Source organism: Onychomys torridus, unplaced genomic scaffold (assembly GCF_903995425.1).
Source record: "Onychomys torridus unplaced genomic scaffold, mOncTor1.1, whole genome shotgun sequence".
Classification (NCBI taxonomy): Eukaryota; Metazoa; Chordata; class Mammalia; order Rodentia; family Cricetidae; genus Onychomys; species Onychomys torridus.
Window position 1 is genome coordinate 225,237 of NW_023411746.1, and position 9,708 is coordinate 234,944.

General features: G+C 38.1%; 1 pseudogene; it reads right to left on the bottom strand.

Moving 5' to 3' along the window:
- The window catches only part of LOC118575335, a 28,118-nt pseudogene extending 18,613 nt beyond the window's left edge, over window positions 1-9,505 (bottom strand).
- Between the last annotated feature and the right edge of the window lie 203 nt (window positions 9,506-9,708).

Consider the following 9,708-nt stretch of genomic DNA (forward strand, 5'->3'; position numbering starts at 1 on the left):
TTTTAATACATATATCACCTGAATCATATGTAACATGAAATCTGAATCAGGATAAATGAAAAACAACACTTACTGTATGTGAATGTCAGTGAAAAAGTATGGCAAATAAGGATGTGGAATTTTGTTACCTGTGTAGAAAGTATGAACAGGGAAAAATACACCAATGACCACATCGCATTCATGGTGAAAATCTTCTTTGATTCTGAAATAACACTCAGTGGAGCTAAAGGCATATACATGACTGGTTACAGAAGATACTGGTGATAATAACCAAAATAAAACATCTTATTAACACACATGTCTGCTCAGACATAAGTCTGATGGATCCAGACCTCTCAGTGTCCAGTGTGTTTATACTTAGCTCCAGTGTTTGTGACTATGTGCAATTCTAACTTTGTTGATGAGTGAGGTTGTCACAGTAATCACTCTGAGCACTTTCTCATACCCACTCTACTTCCATAGAGAATTCTGGAACTTTCTTCCCTTGGGCTCTACATCTGAGGCCCTATATTCAGGTGAAAAACAAGCTGAAAAATATGTTTATAGATTTTCTTCTGTACCTGTAGGCACCATGAATTAAACTAAAACAACAAGCAGTATGAGCTCAGGGATGAAGTCCTCTTTGCCTAATTTGATCACAAGAATGAAGCACAAAAATTTTCATATGAAAACAACTGAGGTTGTTGTAAACAGGCTTTCTTAGAGGATGACATTCTAAGGATAATGGGAAAGAGAAGGGGGCAAACTTCCATGCTGGACAAAACTAAACAGAATGATTGAGATATTGTGATTTTTCAAAACCAAAGGAAACAAGTGGATTCGTCCTTGTTTAGTGTCTGTGTCTCAGAGTTTCCTTGCTTCCATGATACATCTAAATATGAAGATCAATGTAATGTCCACACCCAATACAATCCATTTATTTCTAATGTTGAAAAAAACTAATGGTCCTGCTAAATTATTTAGTTTCAAATGAGCTAATTAATTGAGAAATGAAAATTTCCTGTTCACATTCTGGGCTTTGAGCTACTGCCCCACTGCTGTCCTAGTTAAACCTCAGTAAACCACTGAGTAGATAAGGTGTTCTATTCCATACCTAGTGGGTTTACAAGCTACTTACCCTGTTATGAGAATATGAGGGTGACAGAACATTTCTTTTCTGTATAAAGCATAATAATTTAAAAGCCTCTAAATGCATCCTTCATCTAGTATACCTAATAAAGCTGTGATGCACATTGCTCTATTTCCTTTTTCACAGCATAAGGTAATGCAGTGAAAGTGCTTTGTATTATGTTACAGTAATGAATGTTTGCTATAACCCATATATAAGCTCCTTGAGGAAAGGATAAAAGAGTGGAGTGAATAAAAGCCCACAGACAATAGTCTGAAAATTGATAAACTTACTATTTCTTTCTGAGTCATATGCAGTAGAAGGCAGGCTGAAATATCTGAAATAATTCAGTTGGCAGTGAAAGTAGGAAATCCCTCCCTTGCTTATGCATAGGAAAATATAACTTGTGCATCAAGAACATAGAAAGAAAAATGAACTGAGAAAACTAAACAGGATATGTGGATGCTGTGTATTGTCCTGTAAGAGATGTGCTAGTTAGGCACAACACTCTTTGGACTTATCACTTAGGTCCTATGATGTGCTGGGTTTTGGTTTAGCTTATAGTATTTTACTTTATGTTTTGTTGTTACATCTTAGAATTTCATTCTTTTCTAATGAGAGAAAGATATCAAGTGAATATGAGCGAAGATTGGTGGAACTGGAATGAGTGGAGGGATGGAAAACTATGATCAGGATATATTATATGAGTAAAGAAATTGTTTTCAATAAAAGTTGGAAAATTAAAAAGAAAAAATCAAAATGCTTTCATCTTAATGCACTGGATCATTAATATTTTAATGGATTTGCCTATCTGGACATAATGCACATGTCAATACTAACATCCAGTACTTTAATTAATACCTTATACACCACCATGGTATTCAACACAACATTATTGTGAATGTGTGTGTGTTTCTTTTTGTTTTTAAATCCAAATCAGTTTCCCCTCTCTCCCCTCTTCCCAGATCCTCTGATCCTCCTACTCCCCAACACACCCTTCCAGAACACCTTCTCTGCTTCCATTCAGATACATGTGGGCCTCCCATAGATACCAGCCAGCCATGGTATATAAATTTGCAGTAAGACTGAGCATTTACTCTTCTATTAAGGACAGAGGAGGCAAACCAGTAGGAGTAATGGTTCCTAAAATCAGGCAACAGAATCAGAGAAAGTCCCTCAACCCACTGTTAGTAGTCCCACAAGAAGACTAAGCTACACAACTGTAACATGTATGCAGATGAATTAGATCAGTCCCATGCAGAACAGTACTGAGAGAGACAACTGGAATCTGGGGCATCTCTGTGATGATCTGGAAACCTAGAGCAATGAAAACTCTCAGGAATCAACAAGAGTGTCCCTAACTAATACTTTAAGCAATAGAGAGTATGGAGCCTAAACCAGCCATCTCCTGTAAGCAGGCAAGAATTTCAAAGGAGGAATTGGAACACAACAGAGCATTATTTCTTACCCACATATTCTCTTCATTGGCAGAGAATTAAAACTTTAGGCCAATATTCAAGGAATCCACTAGGCTTAATATGGTCTCCACCTTATTTTTCAGCCAGAGTGTATTAGTGAAATGGCATCTCCAAAGTAGATTACCGTTCATGTGGTGTTTGTACAGAAGGCCTGTGACAGTGCTCTCCAGGAGGTGGTGTATGATTTTAATCAGAATCAAGTAGATTGTATGCTTTCCTTTTTAGACACCATTTATGGGTCAAGGAGTTACAGTTTGGAAATTGGAATGTTTCCACTCATTATCACCTCTAGTGATACAGGAAATAATGCTTCTCACTGCCAGGACTTTATGGTTCACTGTCCTAGAAGTGTGGTTATGGGAGCTAGAGTGCTACTGCCTGGAGGCACCACAATTATTTCTTCAAATTAGAACCTTGTATTTCATCCTGGTCAGTTTGAGCTTTCAATGTCTTTATGTGAGCAGACTACCATAGGATTAAAAGTGCTAGGAGATGTGATTGGTCTACACTCCTGAGAAAATTGTAGTTGTTTTTCTATAATAAAAGTATAGAAGATAATATCTGGATTACAGCAGATTTTTTTAGTACTATGGTTTGTGTTACAATGTCCTGTGATTAATGCCAGTGGGAAACTGAATGTAAAACCAATCCATGCAGGATGATACAGAGCCCATGACATTCAGAACAAAGTTGGACATCTCACCGACAGGAAAACAAACAAGACCTTCTTAGGTGCTTGGTTATTTTAGGGGGAAATACATAATGAACTGGAGAAGAATAACTTAGGTATACCAGCTAAACCTACACAAAGTGTTGGAGAAATGAAGACATGTTTTGTTATGAACACCTTTTGATTCAAATTATGCATATATGTCAGTATTTGTGATTAAATAATGTGTCATTATTTCCCATAATTCATAACATTGATATATACATGCACACATATATCTATATCTATCTATCTATCTATCTATCTATGTCTAATATATATATATATATATATATATATATATATATATATACACACACATACATACATATACATATTCATGGTCATGAATGCTATGAGAATAAAGACTAAACATTCCTCAATGGACCTCACCATCTATTTTAAAATGTATAATGATGCATTTGATGCTGTATGTGAAACTGATGTATCATTAGTTGGAACATGTGACTTGGTTATTATTTTCATAAAGAATTAAGCAAGACAGAAAGAGATTGGGTTGTGTGTCATGTTGAGAAAGAATGGACTTTTGATGGTTGGGCTCTGTTTACTACTAGACTCCATATTGAATAATGTGAAAAACTATTAGGAGTGCCTGTAACATGTTCTTCATAAGATTACTGGGAGTAGGAAGACCTACCATAAAGGTGGGCATCAGCTTCTTGTAATAGACCAGACAAAGGGTACAGGGCAAAAAACTTTCAATTTTCAGAGACATGTTCTCACTCATGTACCACATCAGTCTCTACTGCTGTTCTGGAATTAGTTCACAGATATTTGTTGCAGTTTTTTATGATTTCAACACAAAATTGCAATAAGCATCTCTATAGGAATCTTCAAAGTTGCCAACACCAGCTTTGGACTGCTGAGACATGCAGCCTCCTAAACTGAACTACTGGATATTTAGTCACTCCAGTGTGAAATATCCATGCTGAAGTGTCTGGAAGATACCATGGAAACCTATCCCAAAAATCCAATAAATATACAAATGTATGTACTCATGATCTATGTTCTCTTTCTTTAAAGAATTCAGATTAATACATTGCATTTTCTGTACTCTCATCTTCAAATGTGTTGTAGTGGATGTTATAAATTATCATTTGCCTACTCACCAGACCTATTAATATTTGCTCTTTCACATGATGCCCTGAAATCTCTCTAAAACAAAGAAATAAATAATACTCTTTGCTTTCATAAACTTCATATCTTTAAATTCTCATGAATAAGAGAGGAGTACATAAAGCAAATAACAAACAATTGTTTTCCTGAAGGACATACCTCTCTCTCTTTGGATCCACACATTAACGCATTTGCAAAATTCCATTGCAGCAATGAAATGCCTGAACTGCTGATATATTTATGAAAGATGTGAGTTTATTTAAACTGTTTATAGACTGATAATTCAAACAGCATTGGAATGTCACTGAAGGACTTGTCACCAATATTTTTTGGTAGATGTGATACAAACAAATGGAGAGAGAGAGAGAGAGAGAGAGACAAACAGACAGATAGACAGAGAATGACAGAGAGTTAAAGACAGATAGACAGATGAAAGAAGATAGATGAATATGGAATGGAGTTAATTTCTGCATGATATTTTATTTTCATAGTGCATAATTTAAATTTTAAATTCAAATATATTTTGTTCATATTCTTCCCCTCCAACAAGTCCTTCCAGATGCTCTCTTCCCTACCGAACAAATTAAATTCAACCTCAGTTAAAAAAAACAAAAAATAAAACAAACAAACAAAAAAAAACCACCCCCTAAACAAGATAACAAAATAATATGCCAACAACAACAACAACAACATAAAAAACCTACTGAACTGTAACCAAAGAAAATTCCAGATACAAAATCTTGTGGATTTCATTACATGTTGATAACATCTCCTGAGCATAAGGGCTACCCTACAGTGGTTGATATACACACTGTCAGTCCAAAGGAGAAAAGTGAATTTCCCCATCCCAACAGGTTATAAAAGCAGTTTAGTTGATAAGTGTGCTGATAATTTTGTCCCTTGATATGTTGTCCCCCAAATAAACTTATCTGGGTGTCATATAATAGAACAACCACTATATTAATCATAGGTTTAGGCATTGTTAGCAAATGCCTTTAATCCTAACATTCCAGAGGCAGAGATCCATCTGGATCTCTGTGAGTTCAAATCCACACTGGAAACAGCCAGGCATGGTGATAAATGTCTTTAGTCCCAGGAAGTGATGGCAGGAAGCAGAAAGCTATATAAGGTGAGAGAACTGGGGACTAGAGATTTTTTTAAGTTTTTAGCTTTTAGCAGCAGCTCAGCTGAGATCCATTCAGATGAGGAATCAGAGGTTTTCACTCTGAGGAAACAAGATCATCTGAATAACTCACGAGATGAGGTTGGATGTGGCTTGTCCTGTTTCTCTGATCTTTCAACATTTACCCCAATACCTGGACCTAGGTTTGTTTTTATTAATAAGACCTCTTAAGACTAATGTTACAGATAAGGATTATGTTAGTGGAATGGTTTTCATTTGTTCATTCATTCACACAGCTCCTCATCCATCCATTTTTATATAATGATTTAAAATAAAATGAGCTTAAAAAAACTATCACATTAATATTGGAAAAGACAAACCAAAAGGAGGAAATTTGTCCAAATAGTGGAACAAGAATTAGAGATCTGAACTGCTCCCTGAGACAGATCCTGTAAGCACCCAACTGTACTAAGATGCCATTTGGAAGATACACCTCCTGCAGACAGGTCAGACTACCACAATCTACCATATGGTAAGACTGCAGCTACTCCCTGAGACAGAGCCCACTAGTGCCATTTGGACTAAGAGCTGCTCCCTAAGACAAAAAGTCCATCAGCATCAACTAGACCAAGAGCTGCCACTGGATCAAGAGTGTCAATCTGACCCAAAGAGGCTCCCTCATACACAGACACCACTTGCACCAAGTGGAAAAAGAGATGGGTAGACACCAGTGCAAAAATACTGTCAACAATATAAAAAACAATATGGCTCCATCAAAACCTACATCAGCAAGACCTGAACATCCCAACAAATGATTTTTGACAAAGAAGCCAAAATAATACCGTGGGAATAAATAATTCAACATATGAATTCAGCATATTCAACAAATGGTACTGGCAGAACTGGATGTCAACATGCAGAAGAATGCAAATAGATCCATATCTGTCATCACACACAAAACTCAAGTCCAAGTGAATCAAAGACCTCAATATAATTCCTTCTAAAGTGAACTCGATAGAAGAGAAAGTAGGAAGTAGTCTGGAAAGAATTGGCACAGGAGACCTATTTTTAAAAATTATACTATTAGCACAGACACTGAGAGCAACAATTAATAAACAGGACCTCTTGAAACTGAGAAGCTTTTTGAGAGCAAAGGACATTGTCAATAAGACCAAATGACAGCCTACAGAATGGGAAAATATCTTCACCAACCCCACATCTGACAGAGGGCTGATCTCCAAAATATATAAAGAACTCAAAAAGCTAGACATCAAAATACTGAACATTCCAATTAAAAAATGGGCTACAGAGTTTAACAGATAATTTTCAATACAAGAAACTCAAATGGCTGAAAGCATTTAAGGAATTGCTCAACATCCTTAGTCATCAGGGAAATGGTAATCAAAACAACTCTACGATACCTTCTTACAACTGTCAGAATGGCTAAGATTAAAAACACTGAAGACAGCTTATGTTGGAGAGGATGTGGAGAAAGGGGGACACTCCTCCACTGTTTGTGGGAATCCAAACTTGTACAGCCACTCTGGAAATCAATATGGCGGTTTCTCAGAAAATGGGGAATAAGTCTTCCTCAAATCCTAGTTATACTACTCTTGGAATGATCAATCTTACCACAAGGACACATGCTCAACTATGTTCGTATCAGCATTATTTGTAGTAGCAAGAACCTATAAACAACCTAGATGCCACTCAAATGAAAAGTGGAGAAAGAAAATATGGAACATATACTCATTGGATCACTACTCACCAGTAAAAAACAATGATATCATGAAAATTTCAGGCAAATTGAGGGATCCAGAAAATATCATCTTGAGTGAGGTAACCCAGATTCAGAAGGACAAACATAGTATGTACTCACTCATTAGTGGATACTTAATTGGAGGGAAGGGATGGCCAGACTGCAACCCGCAACTCTAGAGAGGCTAGCTAACAGATAAAGACCCCAGGAGGGACACATGGATTACCCTGTGAAGTATAAATGGATGAGATATACATGAATGGACTGGCTGTGGTGGGTGGCAGAGAGCAAAGAGTGGGGGGATGAGAACATTTGGAATTGGGAGGATTAAGCTGAAACAGGGACAGAGTGGAAGGTCAGGGAGGAAGATACCATGATAGATGAGGACATCATGGGAATAGGAAGAGCCAGGGTGCTGGGGAGGCTCTCAGGAATCCAGAAGGTTGCCCCAACCTTGTTCTGCTGGCAGTGGTACAGAGGGTGCCTAGACTGGTCTACTCTGGTGACCAGCCTAGCAGAAAACCTAGCTGTCATCATAAAGCCTTTGTTCAGTGATAGATGGAGGCAGATACAGAGATCCACATCCGGGAACCAGCCTGAGCTCCAATAATCCAATTGATGAGATAGAAGAGAGATATTGCAGAGGAGAGACATTGAAAATATGATGGGAGGACATGCAGAGATGACCAGCCAACCTAGTGGAAGCCCATGAACTGTGGGACTGATGACTGTGTATCTCCCATGGTTCTGGACTAGGCCCTCTGGTCATGGAAGATGGTTATTTGGCTTGAACTGTTTGGGGGCCACCCAGGCAAGGGGATCAGTATCTGTCCCTGGTCTTTGTGCAGGCTTCTGGAATCTGGTGCCTGTAATGTGACACCTTGCACAACCTTGGTGCAGTGGGAAGGGGTCTGAACCTGCCTAGTCTCAGTGTGCTGGGCTCTGCTGACTCCCCATGGGAGACCTCAATTTTGGGGATGTGGGGATCTGGGGTGAGTTGGGAAGGAGGGCTAGGGTGTGGGAGTATGGAAAAGAGGAGGTCTGTGGAGAGAGTAGAAAATTTCTTAATTAAGAAAAATGAAAAAAAGAAAAAAATGAAAGAAAACTTATAATGATGACTTAAAAATATTCTTGGAAAAATGAAAAAATATGGACCATATCATAAAATAAATATTTTTAATTTTAAAAAATATTTTTACTTTTGAAATAAAACTAGAAACATAAGTTCCCTTTTCTCTGTCCTTCCACTACCCCTTAACATGGGCACTCTTCAATCTTTCTCAAATTCATGGTGTCTGTTTCTTAATTGTTGTTACCACACACCTACACCTACACACACACACACACACACACACACACACACACACACACACATATGTATACATGTATGGTCTTAAAAGTATAAATATAGTCTTCTTAGTCCATACACTGTTTCTTTGACGTATAATATATCTGTGCTGATTACTTGTATTGGATGAGCAATAGAGAGGCTTTCCCAGGGGAATACTTTCTCCCAATTTTAATGCTTTTTGCTTGTCTGTTGTTCTTTATCTGTGGTTAAGGCTTCATGAGATTAACCCCTTCCATTTTTTCAAGTCTATCAATATCATCCTTGTTCAGGACTTGTTTAGGCAGCTGTATTGATGGTACCCCATGGGTGTAGCCTCTCTGAAAATTTTAGAGATGCATTCTCACTGGAAACTTTCTCTTACTCTGGCTCTTGCAATCTTTCCAAATATAATCCTGAGGTTTAGGTACACCCTCTTTCTCTTAGCATTTTGATTTGTTATATTACACTGTGTCTACATCTGTTGCAAGCCACCTTTCTCTGATTAGACATGAGACCTATACTTATCTGTCAGTTGAAGAAAAAGTGTTTAGAAGGTGGTTAGGAAACATGATGCTTTAGTATAGTAGCAATAGCATATTCTCCTCTAAGAACCATAAGCTCAATTGTTCCTGGTAAATGGCTAGGCTTCTCTCACCAGGCAGGCTTTCCCTCTCTAAATTAGAAATACTTCTTCATGTGCCATACTGATGCCTGAGAGACAGGCCAGTAAAGGGGCCACCCTATACTGAGTGGTCTTCACTGGCACCCAGGGCTATGAATGCCATCCAGGCTTAGCTGTAGCAGGCTGGACATGACTGGGTCTATGAACTTACCCCAGTCAGGATCCACACTGACATCCATGGTTCTAGTTGACATAGAGAGCAATGGAGATGCTCAGTGCTGAGTTCCACTATGAGGCTACCTGTAGTCTGAGGGCCACCATACAGCCAGGCCATGCAGATATGGGTGACCAGCACTGCCACCTGGGGCCATGGAGACATACAGGCCTGGGATGCTGTCAGGTACCCTGTCTGAGTCCTAGTCTTTCTGTAGTTCAGAAGTGT